This window comes from Branchiostoma belcheri, unplaced genomic scaffold, assembly GCF_001625305.1.
Source record: "Branchiostoma belcheri isolate BF01 breed outbred unplaced genomic scaffold, Haploidv18h27 scaffold1, whole genome shotgun sequence".
In the NCBI taxonomy this organism is placed as follows: domain Eukaryota; kingdom Metazoa; phylum Chordata; class Leptocardii; order Amphioxiformes; family Branchiostomatidae; genus Branchiostoma; species Branchiostoma belcheri.
This window is the reverse complement of record NW_017802379.1, coordinates 1,441,392-1,457,694: the sequence shown is the minus strand read 5'-3', so window position 1 is coordinate 1,457,694 and position 16,303 is coordinate 1,441,392. Positions and strand designations below refer to the sequence as shown.

At 44.3% G+C, this 16,303-nt stretch overlaps 1 long non-coding RNA gene across 1 annotated transcript in view; it reads right to left on the bottom strand.

Moving 5' to 3' along the window:
• The window catches only part of LOC109463766, a 62,862-nt gene that overhangs the window by 31,829 nt on the left and 14,730 nt on the right, over positions 1-16,303 (bottom strand). The window contains exons 2-3 of the long non-coding RNA XR_002139839.1: positions 7,500-7,721; positions 6,563-6,743 (exon numbers count right to left, since the gene is read on the bottom strand). This is a non-coding gene — a long non-coding RNA (uncharacterized LOC109463766). The remainder of the gene's footprint in view (positions 1-6,562; positions 6,744-7,499; positions 7,722-16,303) is intronic.

Genomic DNA, 16,303 nt, shown 5'->3' with positions numbered 1-16,303 from the left:
GGATATCTGCAGATGCATCATTTAGCGGGCCGGCAGATCGGAGCTCCGTAAATCTCCTCCTCAGAGCGGCGGTAAAATGTATACCGTTGATGATTGCGCTGAAGGTGTGAAAATTTTGCGGTAGCGTAATGGGCCCCCTGTGGTTGCTAAGCGCCAGCCGTGAAAATGAGAGTTATTTTCACGAAAATTACAACGTGCTGTGCATGGAATACTGATAGAAGAGTTGGTGATATGTGCGACGTCCTCAACTTGAATTCAGGGCTCGAAATAGTTTTTTTTTGCCTACCTGTACCGGTAGGTAACATGCAAGACCTACCCAATTGTTCATCATGACAATTATTTAGTTCTTAATTCAAGGGATACCTGAAAATTTGTGATAACTCTTTCCTACATATAGTTATTTTAGTAATGATCTTCTGTACTACTAGTCTAGTAAAAAAGCTTGAGATAGCACACCCTATCTCATTTATTCACAAATTCACAAATTATGTCGCTACATGTAGTGAAAAATGAGATAGCACCAACCATTTCTGATTTTCTCCCCTTTTAGTCCGTCAAAAAAATCTCTCTAGTATACCAATAGTTTTATCATCTGTTGAATAAAAGGATGCTTCCAAGAAAAATGCATGCCATTTGCGGGTCCGTCACCCTAGTGCCACAGTCAACAGAGATATGCGTACATCTACCTGTACTAACCTGTATTTGCATGTGATGTTCCGAGCCCTGTATATATAATGGATGGGTTTTAAGTGTGCCTAAAGTGACGGATGCTGCTTTGATGCTGCTAAGTTTGAGCGCAAGACCAGATGCAGTACATCATACAGTGGAACGTTTGTTTTGTCGGCGTGGTTTGTTGGAGTCGTCTAAGGTAAAGCATTAAAGCCACCAAACAGGGGGCCCACTGATCTGAAACAATTTGATCACGAAATTTACGAATTTCAAATTAAGTTCCTGATTTGTCCCCAGGCACGGTAGTCCCAAGACAATCGCAGGGATTCTAGTTTGTAATTACGCTAGGTGTTAGGAAAAATGTAATTGATTTTGTAAAAGATCTTCACAATTAACTGTCATACTATTCTACGTTGAAAGAATAATAATTGGAAACAAAAAACCCATAATATAAAGTGAGGTGCGCCCTTTCAATTGACACAAAATGCTTACTGCACGCTTTGCAACAATTTGCAATAAAAAATAAAAAGCATAACTTAAGACACATATCCATTTGTTCCCAAATTGATAATGCTTTTCAAGCTAAAAGTGTTCAGTTAGCATTTTTATTGTTTATTCGCAAATGGTTTCTTTAAGAATACGTTTAAAGCAACATCTAATTTCAATGTGCTGGAGAAGATAGACACCAGTTACCATTATAACAACATAATATTTGCCCCTTTCAAATATGAACTCGTAGATACGGTAGAACCCGTTAAGTACGCGGCTACAGACACAGATAAAGGAAGACGTGACCACAAGTGTCGTCTGTGTGCCTTGTTAATGGAAGAGACGTCCCAAAACGTCCCCACTTCTAGGCAACGCCAGTGTTCATGACCGCCACAGATTCTATCACATCACGACACGAAGCCATTTCCTCCACTGACGACTTCGCGATTCCCGCGGGGCGACCCCAGGTATTGTCGTCCGAAAAAACATGGCGGCACCTTGGAGAATTGATGACGTCATTCGCGCAGGGGACAAGAGGGGTCCCGAGAATTGAGGAATGGATGATCTTTTCGTTCTTGTCACTTTCCTTCCCTCACATTCATCACCGTGAAGACACAAAGCCACCGGGACCGTTTCTCCCGGCGAAGAAGGATTCTGCGACAGAAGGAGGCTTACCTGTGACTTAACTTTCGCCCCCAGAAAATCCGCTTGGGGATATGCAAATTAGCCTGACAGTATTCCGACTTGAACTGTCACTTGTCAGAAGTGGATGATAAAGAATGACTTCTTGATTGAATATTCACTTGTCTCAAGCGCAAAGAGGAACCATATTTCTGAGACACAAAACTACCCGAGAAGCCACACAGGGGGCAATCAAAACCTGGTCTATGTCACTATGGACAGGACATTAATGCTTATAATATGTCAAAAAGAGTTCACATTGGGTGTTCACTTGTACGAAATCTTTAAAACCGCGCACTTGCAACATTCTCAAAATACTAAAATCCTCCTCCTCTGCTATTTTGCAGTTGAGTCTACTTCTAATTAATCTTATTCATTTCAGTCGTCTTTATTCATGATGCATCATTTCCCCGCATCTGACATTTCTTCCTGTTATAAGCCTTGTTACATAACGGAAAACTCCTACTGTGTATTAATAAGTCCCTCCAACTTCTCCAGTTACCTCATTATTCATACACTCGTTGTAGACTTCCTTGGGGATACGTGATAAATGAATGGATATTGTTTCTTGGGTATTTTACACTTGATTTATTTCTCCTGGAATACTTCCATGTTGGCTCTTACTAGTTTCTTGAGAGGTGCTCTAATTTAATCAGACTTAATTGGGTGCTAAAAGAATAGCCGAAACCGACCCACTCATGTCTAGTTATGTGGTGCATTCAAAGTAATTTGACCGAGCCTATGGGGGCGAGAACGCCCCTTTTCCTAATCTCCTATTTCTTAAAAGTTGGCAAGGTTGAAAGAGAAGAGAACGACTCCAGTACTCCAATGAAGCAAAGTTGAACGGTAATTTACAAAGCAAAAACTGGATGGACTTGCCCAAAGTTTCGACAGCCAAAATCCATTCTTTGTGATGTCACGTATGACGTTTCGTGTCACCCTGGAATTCATGACACCCGAATATATAACTGCGAAAATAGAAACCACCGCGAAAAATTATAACATCATGACTACGCCTCTGTAGCGGTCAAGTTTCAAGCGAATCAACCGCGTGAAAAACAATAAAACCCCGGGCCTGAGTTCCCTGTGCGGACGGAGTAAGGGCGTGGGAGAGAAGGTTATTACATACATGATGTACGGAGTGTGCATGTTGGAGCACGGTACGAGGAGGAGGAAAATTCAATTCGGCAGCGGGCTCGACCCAAACGTTCACCTTTCTGCGTGCGAAGACCTGTGCGGTCACTGGAGCGGGTGTGATGGGAGAGAATCTCCGTGAATCTGATACAGGGGTTTTCTTCTACACAACCAAGATATATAGTCTCACCTTGCTTACGTTTCAGTGTCTATCAGACACCTTCCTCAGAGCTTCTGACTGGAGTTCTGTGATCAGAACTGTCATGAAACTGTCCAGTATTAGCCAGCTTAGAACGAACAGTAATTAAGCATACACGAAACTACTATCTATCACAACTTGCTCCCTCTCGGTGCTGATATCGTCGCAATTTGCTTCAGTTTGGTGCCATTCCTTGGCACTAACATTGAAGCAAAAAAAGGTACATTAACTATTTTAGTCATGTTACAAATGTACTTCCTAATCTCCAAAGCAGATATCATGAAAGAAAAACGTGCGAAAACGCAAAGTTTTTCATCTACTTGGAGAATAGTTATTTCCTAAGTCTAAGCAAAACTTCGGACAGCCATAATCGACGTTGAATTAAGATTAAATCCCTCTCTACTCCGCAAAATCCTTTCCTTCCTAACCGCTGTCTCTAGTTAGCATGGGTTTGTTTCTTTAGTCAGGTTTCTGTTTACAGAAGAAATCCACCCCGTCTGTCTCAGCGTGGGTTCCCACACCACAACCGGGAAATTCTCACTTTTATGTTTCTTTAATTGATCTCTACCGGCGGCGGAATTGATGTTTGAAAGACCTTTCACTTTTATGGATCGACAATGATTTAATTTTCTATACGTGAATACTGAAATAAGCAATTATCTTCATATTCCCCTGGAAAGATTCCTTTCATATTCGTTGTCTTCCATCGTGAATTACGTGCATAATAAACATATCCCATTGGTGAAGTTTGTCTACATTGTGTTGAACACTTATAATGAAATCTGAGGAATGTGATATAATTGCCAGGTATCTCCGAACATTGTCGAGGGACTCTTTAGAGAAAATGTCAAGGGCGCTAGCTTTGTCACACTTCCATATCGCGGGAACACACGTGTGAATTGAATTTGGAAAATAGCCACACGACAAGCCATGACGGTGTTAAGAGTTAGCTACGGCGATTACGGAAAACGAGGTTCGAGCTCAGGTAGATTTGGCAAATGTAGAAACGCTCCAAAATGATGTACATGTATACCGTTCATAAATCAGCTGCAAAAGAGCTACTTGTAAAGTAAAGTAAAGGAGAAATCGAACAGCAAAAGTTCTTGAATCACAACCACTTGTTTGACAAGAGCCGACGTTTCGATGACCGTCTGTCATCTTCATCAGGGCAATTATGACTGGTTCACTGTGCACTGAAAATAGGTGTTGGTGCCAACAACGCAATCCCAAAAGTAAAGTAATTGTGACATACTAGTGCATAGATAGTTGATCATACTCGTACTATTAGTGTTATAACAATAGTGAGAAATATAGTTCAGCTTCACAGGGAACCAGTCATAATTGCCCTGATGAAGATGACAGACGGTCATCGAAACGTCGGCTCTGATTCTGAATAAAGAGATTTGCTGTCCTATCTCTCTCCAACCTGATGAAACTATTTACGGATAAAGGAGAATTCTCACATACCAACACCACGGTTTATGATTTGACGACTTTCTTCGATCTGTATATTGCAGCATCTGAACACTGACACACGCCACATGCAAAATTCAACATCCGCAATCGCAAAAATCAATCTGTAGACTCTTTGGGGGTTTAACCTACGTTTCTCATGTAATAATTCACCAATATGGATCTGACTGTCTCCCGGTTTCCATTTTTCATATCACATTCTGGTATGATTCTTATGTTATATATACGCAGAACGGATATTGCATCTGTCTGTCGATAACCATATTTTCATAAGCGACAGGCGGCTTATCTTATAAATCTTGTATGATTGGCGGTTCACCTGTCGAAGGTTTAAAAATAAAACAATATTTTTACGGCAAAAATCTCATATTGTCATTACGAGAGGAAGTTTAAAACGTTTGGGAGCGTGTCGTATAACCTCAATATTTCAGAAAGCCTTGATTTGTATCATATAAAGAATGGTTTACCGACTGTAACATTGCGGGAACGCGCAACATTATATGATATGAGATATGATATATCTTCTCGCCATCTCAAGGCAAGAGTAATAAAAGAAAAGTGGGACATTCGCACGGGCGTCTGGGACGGTTTTAGAATCGCGGACCTCGCAGGAATTCGATTTTCCGCCAATCAGAGGGCAGAAGTAAATAACGGCCACCTTCATCAGCGACTCGTTCGTCATCCAATCAATGCGCTTCGATATTGGCCATACAGGCGCAAAATTGGCGGGAAATTGCCAAGCGTGACAGATCCTAATCTCCTAGTAGATCTAGGTGTGTGCGTATGACTTTTAAGTACGACATTTCGCTTTGTCATTCATACAAGTATAGTGTGTTCCTTTCAGTTATAGTGAAAAATGCATTTCCAAAATGAGCAAAACAAGCGAAAATGATAATTTCTAAGTGTTAACGCTAAGGTTAATTTCTGATTATTCAATTCTGTATAATTCTGTAATATTCTCTCTATATATTTGTGTTTCGCAATTGTTGTGCCGCCCTAAAACTAGTTTGGCTCCTGGGTTCGCTATTGCATTGCCTTATCGTAATGCCAGTAAATAAAATAGATGTCTGGGGCTTACAAAACCGGGCCATACAACTGCTTGAAGGCAAGACAATGCCCTGCTTCAACCTTGCCCTACATCCGTGGTCATCTCGCGGTGTCAATCTTCACTTTCCAATAACACACCGCCAAGTCGTGATGTTCTGGCCTGCCGAGTGTTTGTCAGTCGACTAGCGGGTCTGCTTCATATTTTTAGCCGGTTCACATACCGAGAAATTACACCAAACTAGTCAATAATCAGGCCGGAGGTGAGACGGCACTAGTCTCTCTCCCCCCGGCCTCGCCCTCAACTAGAGCGTGAAAGGACTTCCTTGTTCGAACTCAAAGGGCGCCTCTCCTGGTTTCTATTAGCGCAAGACTCGCCCCCAACACCCAGAGGATCGGGCTATTTTAACCAAGGTAATCAACAAATCCCACCAATTTCTTTGGCCTGTGATCCACGGCGACTTACACTATCTGTAAAGCCTCTGGCTGATGAGGACTGCGGCGGTCGGGTTGGAGATCGGTACGTCCTCTCCCACAGAAACGGGGAACGGGCGAGGCGATAAAATCAGAAATGTACTGCCCTAATGGGCGGGGAAAAGAAAAGGCCAGCTGATGACATGACCGTCTGTAACCCCTGTCGTGTTATTAACATTTCATAGAGTCTACGACCGGTATAATAAGCAGATCATGGCCTTTTTGCGGCGTTTTATTCGAGTGACGCGCGTTTATTTTTATCCATCTTTGCCGCAGAAACAAGCCGGAAACACATCTGCTCAGAGAACACCGTATCGTATCCATTGCTTGTATCATAAAGCCTAAAGGCGGCTAATGGTATATGATATATCAACAATGTCTTACACATATTAGACATACCTTGGCGATGTATATACGTGTGAGGACGGCCGGCCCAAGGTGAGGGTGTTCTTGTCGGATTTGGCCCGAGGATGACGTCCCGTCCACAGCTGCGATGCCGTGGCGGGGGGCTAGTCCCGGGACACCGCCTTGTTTGGGTTGGTGAGGTCACACAGTACTCCCCCTCCCCTCCAGGCTCAGCCTGATGTACACATACACAAGAGGGGGAACAAAAAAACTTGAGGTTAATACAAACGAGAAAGAGAGCGAGCGTGAAGAATACATTATCAACTCCTTCTCCACACACGACACGCTACTTGGACCGAAAGTGGTCGTCGCCATGGCAACGCCTGCCAAAAGACATCGGGGGAAAAAAGAAAAGACTGACGCGCGCTTTCACCCCCGGAGTCATCAAATCGCCATTATTTGTCCACGTTTCTCTCAGCGCTGACAGGAGATTTGACGGAAAAGCTGGTCCGCGTCCCTGTTCCCACCGTATACCCGTCCCTTGGATACATCTGGCACTCCGGATAAATAAACGTACACAAAAGAGCCGGCTCGTTCCTCCCCCAGCGCGGCGGGGCCGTGCAGCGGTCGGGACGGCAGCCGGGGGCTGACCCTGCCGGGATGGCACGAAACCTTCCCGATGATGAGCCGGGGATACAATTCCCATCGACACCTCCTGTCACAGCTAATAACCGTCAAGACGTAGCCTTGTAGGGTTGCCTTACATTGATATGATATACAAACCAAAACACGGCACGGTGAATATGCAGCCCTATATATTATGTCCTTGGTGGAGTCAGCTTCTAAAGCAAAACATCATAAATTTTGTGTTTTAAAAGGAGGCATGTCCATCCTATACTACCTTAACTGTTATATACACTTTGTACATAATATTTCATCAATTATATGACTAATACATGTATAACAGAAGGGGAAACAGTTCTATATTTACCTCTGATGGTTTCTCCAAACGCTGCCCTCCTCTCACGCCAGGAGTTCCAGCAAGAATTGTTTAATCCGGGTCCCAGTCCATGGATCAGGCGGTGGTGCGAGTCTCGTGCGGGGCGACAATTCACACGGCCGTGTCAAACGGTCTGGAGCACCGGTCACTCCGCCTTCTCTAGTCGTGTGGAAGAAGACGAGGCGTGATCTCCTTTACAGGGAGGCTTCAGTCCTGAGGAGGTCACAAGACACAAGAAAACGTCAAACAAAAACCCGTCCAAGACCGTCTCTCCGACACAACAGACGAGAGAATGGCGCGCGCTCTGTCTCTTTCAAAATTCGGGGTTCGCGCAGGGAGCAACCATTTGTAGGCTCGGGAGGGGGTGTGAGTAGATGGAAGGTCTCGCCTTCCATCAGTATCAAACATTTTCTTCATTCTTGTCAACTGATAAATGTTTATTGGGTACGTTGTAAGCTCAGTGTACTTAATCGAATTGTAATCTCCGAGGGGATTAAACACGGTTGATAAAATCCCGCTCCTTATTTTAACGAGCTCTAACTCTTAAGAACTCCCTAACTTTACGATCAGTGGCCGCCTGACACAGATGGTTGTTCCTCATGTTGACTGGTTTGATAAAACGTCGGTCCTTGGTATAAACCACCAATATTGGAGGTAAGGATGATTGGGCATGGAAATCTTCAATAATATTTTGGAAAGATAACACGTATCATCAATGGACAAAATGGCGTTTACGTGAATCTTGCGAGCAAGGAGAACTTCGTTGACAAAAATTACAAGGACTCCTAAGGTCCACGTCAAATATAAACACGAGATAAAGATGATTAAGTATGTGCGTCACGCGAGTTTATCTACCGTTCATACTACAAGAGCCCAGTACAACAAGTTTTCAGTAGCCGGAAAAATAGTCTTTCAGGTTTCTAGTATCTGACCTTATGGCACGGCGTTATTCATTTCGCAAAAGGGTATTACCGTGGATATTTTATATGTGGTCATTGCCTGGCTACTGACTATTCATTGAACTACAAGAAATATGTACTTTTTTTATCTTTATGTATATCTTTGTCTATTATTACTTTTACATGCTGTAATAAACTAAACATAATAATAATAATAATAGTTTATTGGCAACACTCCTTGTACATGGCAGCGTACAAACCGCTGAATTACGTACACAGGTTTAAAAACAATTCAACAATAAGGATAATTAAGGGAGCATCCTGGGCCTATGTGTTTGGAAGCACATGAATCAATCAATCAGTAAATGAATAACAAATAAATGAAAGATTGTGTGCTGTTATTGGGGACCGTTCAAAAACGAAATTAGTCGTTCCGCGGAGGACACTTTCGCCCCTACCCCCGCATCAGTAATGTACCGTCCCTGACTGAAGTGTTGCCTGTCCCCGCCTGTGTCCGGAGGGATGACAGTTGGTTATTCAGCAACACCGGCGGAACTAATCTCGTTTCCCGGGAGGCCGGGAGCCTCGAACGGGGAGCCTGGTAGCCTCCACCAGGCTTCAGAGGAGGGTAAAAACATGGAGTCTCCCTTCTACCTCTATGGTAAGAAAAAATAGAAATTGACCAACCAAAAAGACAGGTAACATGCCAAGGGAGTTAGTCTACAGTATGTGCCAAAATAGTTGTCAGGGCCAGTTTTGACCCTGTGTAACAAGGTCTATCTTAGCCTGGGTACCATCCTACTTGTATGCCGGGGCTCCCACACTCGCTTCCCTAACAAGTAAACTTGTTAGGGAAGCGAGTGTGGGTAGGGAAGCGAGTGTGGGAGCCCCGGCATACAAGTAGGATGGTACCCAGGCTAGTTCTAACTGAGGAGTATCTGTGGTAAAATCTCCTTGGGGATATGTTGGCCCTGGAGCGAGGAGCTAGCCTGTAAAGTGACCTTGGCAACAGTCTGGTACCGAGGCTAATCCGGGTACCTCAGAGCTCATGAACGTGTCTGTAGCACTGAGGTGAAGCCATGCTGAGTTGCTAATGTCTGTTTGTTTGGTTACTATTCGCAAGGAAATAGTTAATCATTCATTTTTATTTGCACAACGAAGGAATCTTCGAAAAATGAAACGCGTCAGACCTAGGCCGACCAGAACTTGCTAAAATCAAGGCCGTTTTAAAACGTTGTAAAACGTCCTTGATAAAAGAAAATCAGATTATATCAGCTTGTTCTTATTTTATCGTTGTATTATCCTGCCAACCTGTTCTTATTCTATTTAGTAAATAAGAAAGGTAAGCAATCAGTTAGTTAGTTAGTTAGTTAGTTAAGTAGTTAGCTTGTTAATCTATACTACACCTATTCAAATTTATACTTCAGGTCTTTAGAAGTTCATCATTCACGTATCCCCGCCGGTCAGCTATCCCGTGGGACCGCACCGCCCACTGAAGGTCCGGCGGGCCTGAGGAGGCAGGAGGTAGATGGGGCGATTGTGTCGCTATAATCACAACCAGCTCCATCGGTCAGTCCTGATCAGTCAGGCCGACCAAACACCGACGTCTCTAAATCTCCAAGCAGATCATACGGTGGCAAGGCAGCGCAGTCATTGTGTCCATTAGCCACCGAAGGACACTACTGTTGCCACACCAATGGATACTGCCTTGCCACCGTATGATCTGCTTGGAGATTGGATGTTAACTGCGTTTTAGGCAATACGCGTCGGCAGTACGTACTGTCCCTGCGCGAAGCCCTTACCCTTCTACACAACTTTTTATCCATCACCTAGACTACAACGTTCTATCTAGATTGTAATGATAAAAGTAGCCAAAAATATATCGACTTTGGAAATCGGTGACAAAAGCATGTCTATTTTAGGTTGACACCCAAGTCAATGGTCAAGTTCTAACACACTATTAACTTTAAAGAACTGGCGGGAGTGACAAGGTAACTAGGGTTAAAACCGAATAGCTCTACAAACATCCCTGAGAGGGACGGTTTGGCGCCGAAGCTCTGGTGGCGGTGCGGGAAAATGACTAACTTCTGTGTGCGGATATTTGAGGGATCGATCTCGCGCCCATTTCGGCCTGTGTCTGAGATTAGAGTCCTCCAAGTTGGGCCATTGGAGACCGATTTCTCAATTAAGGCGGGTTAGTCCGGAATGCGCGCAAACTGGTCGTTTGTGGACCCGACCCGAAAGTCGATGGAAATTGCGTTTTAATTCGGTCTAATTTCGGCGGTGGGGTTTTACGTTAATTCGCTCCAGCGGCGCGGGTTCGCCGTGATTAAAGGGAAACGCTGATGTAGTTAACATTCACACAAGACGGGACTGCCGAGAGAAAATTGATTAATTACAGGCCCTGCTAAAAGACTACTAACACGTGTCCCCGAATCGGTAATTTCCAACCAGGTAAAAAAAGGCTAACCTGGGTACCATCCGGATTTTCGCTCCGCAACGCTTTGCGGAGCGTTGCGGATGGTACCCGGGCTAAAAAAGGCATGGCATGTGTGCATGTTCGTCCTCAAAGTTATAAAAATTAGCCTACAACCATCACAAAAAAACTCAATAAAAGAGTTTTAAGGCCGGCCTATGCAAAAAGACAAGGAAAGATATCCACCAGAGGGTATGTACAAACTCTTTACCTAATTTCAAGTCGCTTGCCAGAATAATGACAAAATTGAATCCATTGTTTGATCGATGACTGACTGAGGCAGGGAAAAGAGAGAGAAAAGTCAAGGAAAATAATACACTTTTCCCCTTATTGTATAGGGAGTGAAATATGATGAGTTGATTATATTTTCCCATTCTGTCCCGTTAAGGCATTTGGGGATTTCTACTTGATCCAGGCCTAAGCCTTCCTTTCTCCTTATAGATGGGCGGATCGAGGAGATGTCATGTAAGGGCACGGGTTCTGCGCCTTTCTTATGCCGGTAATATGTGTGGTCACAGGGCATAAATACGTATAAATACAGCCGAGAGGGGGGAGTTAGAACATGTAATGCTGAGGTCACATTTCCAAACCGGGGCCCGGCCGGGCAGTCTTATGGAACGAAAAGTATGATATAAAAAAAACACCAAAGCACAAAAAAAGTTGACATAAATTGATACTGGGAACTATCTACGTATATTATTGATATAAATTATTCACTTTTCGTTAATCGAAACAGCCCGGCCGGGCCCCGGATCTCAGTATAAGCGAGAAAGCCAGAATTGGTGGAAAGCTGAGACATACAATGTAGAAATCCAACTCACTTCCAGAAACTTCTACTAGTTACGCCTCCTATCGCCAAGGTGAAAAAGTTCATCCGTAAATTTTCAACCTAATCATTCAAATTTTACTCATTTAAATCAACAGATCCCATGGTCAAAGAATGATTTATGTGTTTTGTTGTCTTTTAAATCATGCATATATTTTGCATCGTGCACTATATTCTAATTATTAGTGTTATCTTAATAGATAGAATTTTAGTATATAGCGTTAGAATGTAGTATTGCTTGTGATCTGTACTCCATGTCTTATATGCCCTAGACCACATATGGTCACATATGCATTTAGTCCATCTGGACAGGAATATGCTTATCATATCATATAAAATCACAGGTCACACAAATCCAAGTTTGGTTGTTCAGCGATCACAGTCTAGTGTTTACGGGGTCTAACGGTTCTCCCCCGCCATGTTCCACAGCAGAAGCGCGGTGCAGCCTTATTAAAGCTCCTCTCCGACAAAAGTGGACAAAGAAAAATCGCCCGGAAAATCGGAGCCGACGACCTGAAAGGAAACGACGGCGACCCTTCCCGGGGCTGGGACAGGCAAGGCGGTGATTACCATGTACGGCAGACCGTATGGAATGTCAGGCCGGCCCGGTAAGCCTGTTAGAGAAACGTGCTAACTAGCAATCAGACCAAACTGTCAGGCGTCGCGCAGAGAAAGACTCCCGTCAGAGGCGTCTGCTGTGAATGGATAATCAACCCATCAGGGCCTTGGCGGTGAAGTGTAGTCCATTAAAACCGCCCGGCCCGCGTCTCCGTATCACAGGAGCCGTGAAAGGGAGACCAGACAAAGGTGACCCGCTCGCGACGCGCACGGGGGAAAGTTTTTATCTTAATAGCATCCCGGCGGTAGCGGCGATGCCTACATTCAGCCTTGTCGCGTCCTCCTGCCTCTAATGCATAGCAAGCTCCGCCGCTATTCAGGAGAGAAACGACACGCGGAAAGGAAGAGGGCAAGCGTTGGGAACCGGGCCGCTTTGGGAAGGGAGAGGGGACCGAACCTATTCAAAGTTCTGAAGGGCTAGATGGATTACTTACCTGCACATAGAACTTCGGGGCACCAAGGGGTAATAGTATTGAGTAAAGCTGGACAGGTATTCAAATCACAGGCAGCCACTCACGTACACGGACTCAGAGATAGATTTGTGGTGTTTTTTTTCTGCCAACTCGGGATAGCGGTCATTGGCGTGCCGGCGCGGAACACATAACATGGCCATCCCCGGACAAATTGCACATCATTTGTGCTTGCCAGTATTTTCTACAAATTCGTTGCCAATTTAGACGTCTCCCTGGCTGCGTACCTTGGTGCACGTAGAGTGGTAATTACGGCGAATTGCCAAAGTCGATGTATTGAACGCTTTGATGTTGTGTGGCCGGCGTAACGTTATCTTAGACAGATGTAGCCAATGCCGATGTCCTCCATTTGGTTACCCCGACATTGCGGTCGTATATTGTCGGGATTACAAGTGAAGAATAAGGGACGATAGCGCGCAACAGTCAGCTTAAAAGCGCCAATCTCAGTTCATTCTAACCATTCTGGTCTCTATGTTATGCTGCAATCTTTGAACAGATGTAGCCAATGACAATGCCAGCCATTTTTTTTGGCTACCCCGACATTACGGTCGTATATTGTCGGGATTACAAGTGAAGAATAAGGGAAGATCAGCAAAAAGCGCGCAATCTCAGTTCATTCTAGCGCGCCGCTACACAGACGACTAGCCGGACGACTAGTGTGTGTGTGTGTGTGTGTGTGTGTGTGTGTGTGTGTGTGTGTGTGTGCGTGCGTGCGTGTGTGTGTGTGTGTGTGTGTGTGTGGTGAGTGTTTGTGTGTGCGTGCGTGCGTGTGTGTGTGTGTGTGTGTGTGTGTGTGTGTGTAGGCTCTTCAGTGGACCAACTCCCCTGGCATGTTATCTGTCTATTTGGCCAATTTCTCCTCTTTCCAGCCGCTTCCCGAAGCCTGGTAGGCTATGATTAGACGGTCAGATAATAAATGACGGGACTCTAACTATGCTGCAATCTTTGGACGGGTAGAGTCAATGCCAATGTCGGCCATTACGTTACCCTGACGTAACAGTCATACATTGTCGGATTAGAGGAAAATTGAGGATTTTTAGCCGTCTGGATGAGATATACGACTAGCCTCTAATAAATGTAGTTTTGTGAGACGGAAAAGGAAATAGATGACAGGTCCCTGATTATACTACAATGTACCGGCGGATATGGGCGGATATATGACGTCAATGTTATGTAATCTGAACTTGTGTATTACGTAAGGTCTACGACTCCTACATCTTGCCACAAGTTCCTAACTTTTTAGTTGCTATCATGCAAGTTCTTATATGAAATATGTCAAATTGGTGGCGCAACTGATTTTTACTGACCCTGTTATTGTTCATCATTCAAACGTTTTGCTACCCTAGAAATAAAGGATAAACAATAAAATACTTTCACTAGCACATATCACAAAAAAGATAGACTTCATTTCGTCTATCATAAACTTGTTGATGCAAAGTCTTTCCCAAAGTGACCATATCAAAAGTTTTATTTCCTTATTTTTCCTTATTTTCATCACCTTCGCGCCTCCTAAGCCGCCTCACATCAACTTAAATTAGTTTCTCCACCAGCGCGGCAGTAAAAATGTTATAAAGAGCCACCGACAAACTGGTTAAGCCGGCGGGGTCAATAGAGGTCACCGGTAGGGTCCGCCATTTTGGGTCCTCACATCCGTCATTTTCCCACTAAGCACCGCGGCGGGCAACGCCACTTCCTTATTTGGGGCTACTCCGCTCTGGAACCTCCGTGGGGTGCTCTTTACTATTTTCTCTTTCTCCATTTTGTTCCCGAGTCATTCCTTTAGATGTTTTATTTCAGTGATTTCCATTGAAGCCTCCAGAGTTCTTCGGCAGTTTGAAGTTGTTTTTTCTCACTTTTGAAATAAAAGCCTGAAGGATTGTTAAAAAACTCGTTTTTGCCTAAACTATCGTAGTGGCATTCGTTGCCATCAAATACTGTAGCGGTAACTTCTAACGATTGTAGCTAGACGTGAAAAGTTTAGCCAATAAGTGTGACAGCTTGTTCAGTGTACTACAACTAGCTGCCGCCGCGCCGCGTGCCTCCGAAGCTGGTGTGCTACGCCGAAGAGCGGTTAAACCGGCTATACAGATACAGAAGCCGGTGTGCTACGCCGAAGGGGTTATACCGGCTATACACATACAGATGCAGGATGCTTTAATCGAGGGCACGAGGAGACGATTTCGCTACTTTCTCCAAAGTAGTAGACAGATACAAGCTTTCTTTTCAAGCATACACCCGTTGGATTTGCCTTATCAAGCACCCTGCATTCCGAGGTTTAAATACTCTTGAATGTATTTATTCTACTGAAAAAAAAACTCCCTCTCCACCCACTATCCTCGCAGTAACACCTCCATAGATTGTACATGTGAATAAGACGGTCAATTGGGTCCCTTCAACAGATGGGATCATTTTCCTTGTCGTTGGAGAAAAGTTTCTGCGCGATGATTCCAATCCCGGGGGGTCACAGGTGACTGGGAGGCTCCCCGTGATGTATGGAGCGGCGCGCGTTACACGAATTACCCCGGAATCACCGCAGGCGGCCGCGTATGGCAAATGTCGCCGGAACACCTTGGCTTTAATCTCACCAATCCGTCATCAGAACCGTTCGTATCCATACAAAAATCGTTCCCGGCTCCGCCGATGAAAGGGAAAGTGCTGTCTGTGTTATGAGGGTCATATGTGTTTGTGAATTGCCCTTGGATACAAAATGTGCTTAGCCGATAGATGCATGCAATGTGGGGTGATGGTGGGGGAGGCACATTTACGCTAGTCAGAAAGTATATTTTCAGATTTTTCATCAACTATAAACGGCGACCATAATGGATGTTATGAAGTCATACATGTGCATATTAGCGGTATATGCCATCGTTTTAAGTACCTACACAACTTTGTAGTATATTTCTAAAACGACATACAGTGCAGCACACAATGGAATCGACTTTCATTGAGAGTGAAAAGTAGATTTGCCCTGATAAAGAAATATGTTGGAGAACTTAAAGTGAAAGAAACAGGCACATAATGATGAAGAAGAAGCCTTAAAGTGTGTCGAAACGCTGCACGGTCCATTTAGTTATCTCCCGGATCAGAGCGCTTGTTGCGTACTGATGCACTTTTCTCTTCATCCTATCGGAGCTTACTAGGAAAGTTCCAGTTGGATGACCTTTCCCACTCAAGAAGAAGTTTAATACATCCCGACAGCAACTGTTATCTGTTTCAGGGAGCAAATGCCACGAGGGCAAGCGGGTTAAAACCGCAACTTTTCCGCGATAAGCGAACTTCATCGCACACGGGGCTTGTCTCGGATTAAGGAGGCGGTGGGGGAAACGGAATGACGGATCTCAAATCTAAAGAGGCTTTTCTAAAATCCCTCCGCGGTCAACTAGGGCAATGTCAGATAAACGTCTGCCTCGCAGGAACGGTTCTCCTGAAGAGGTCTGTCGGGGATTTTTCTCCCAAGTCTCACGAGACTCATTGAAAGCGAACGAGATGTTGCGAGATTTCAAGAA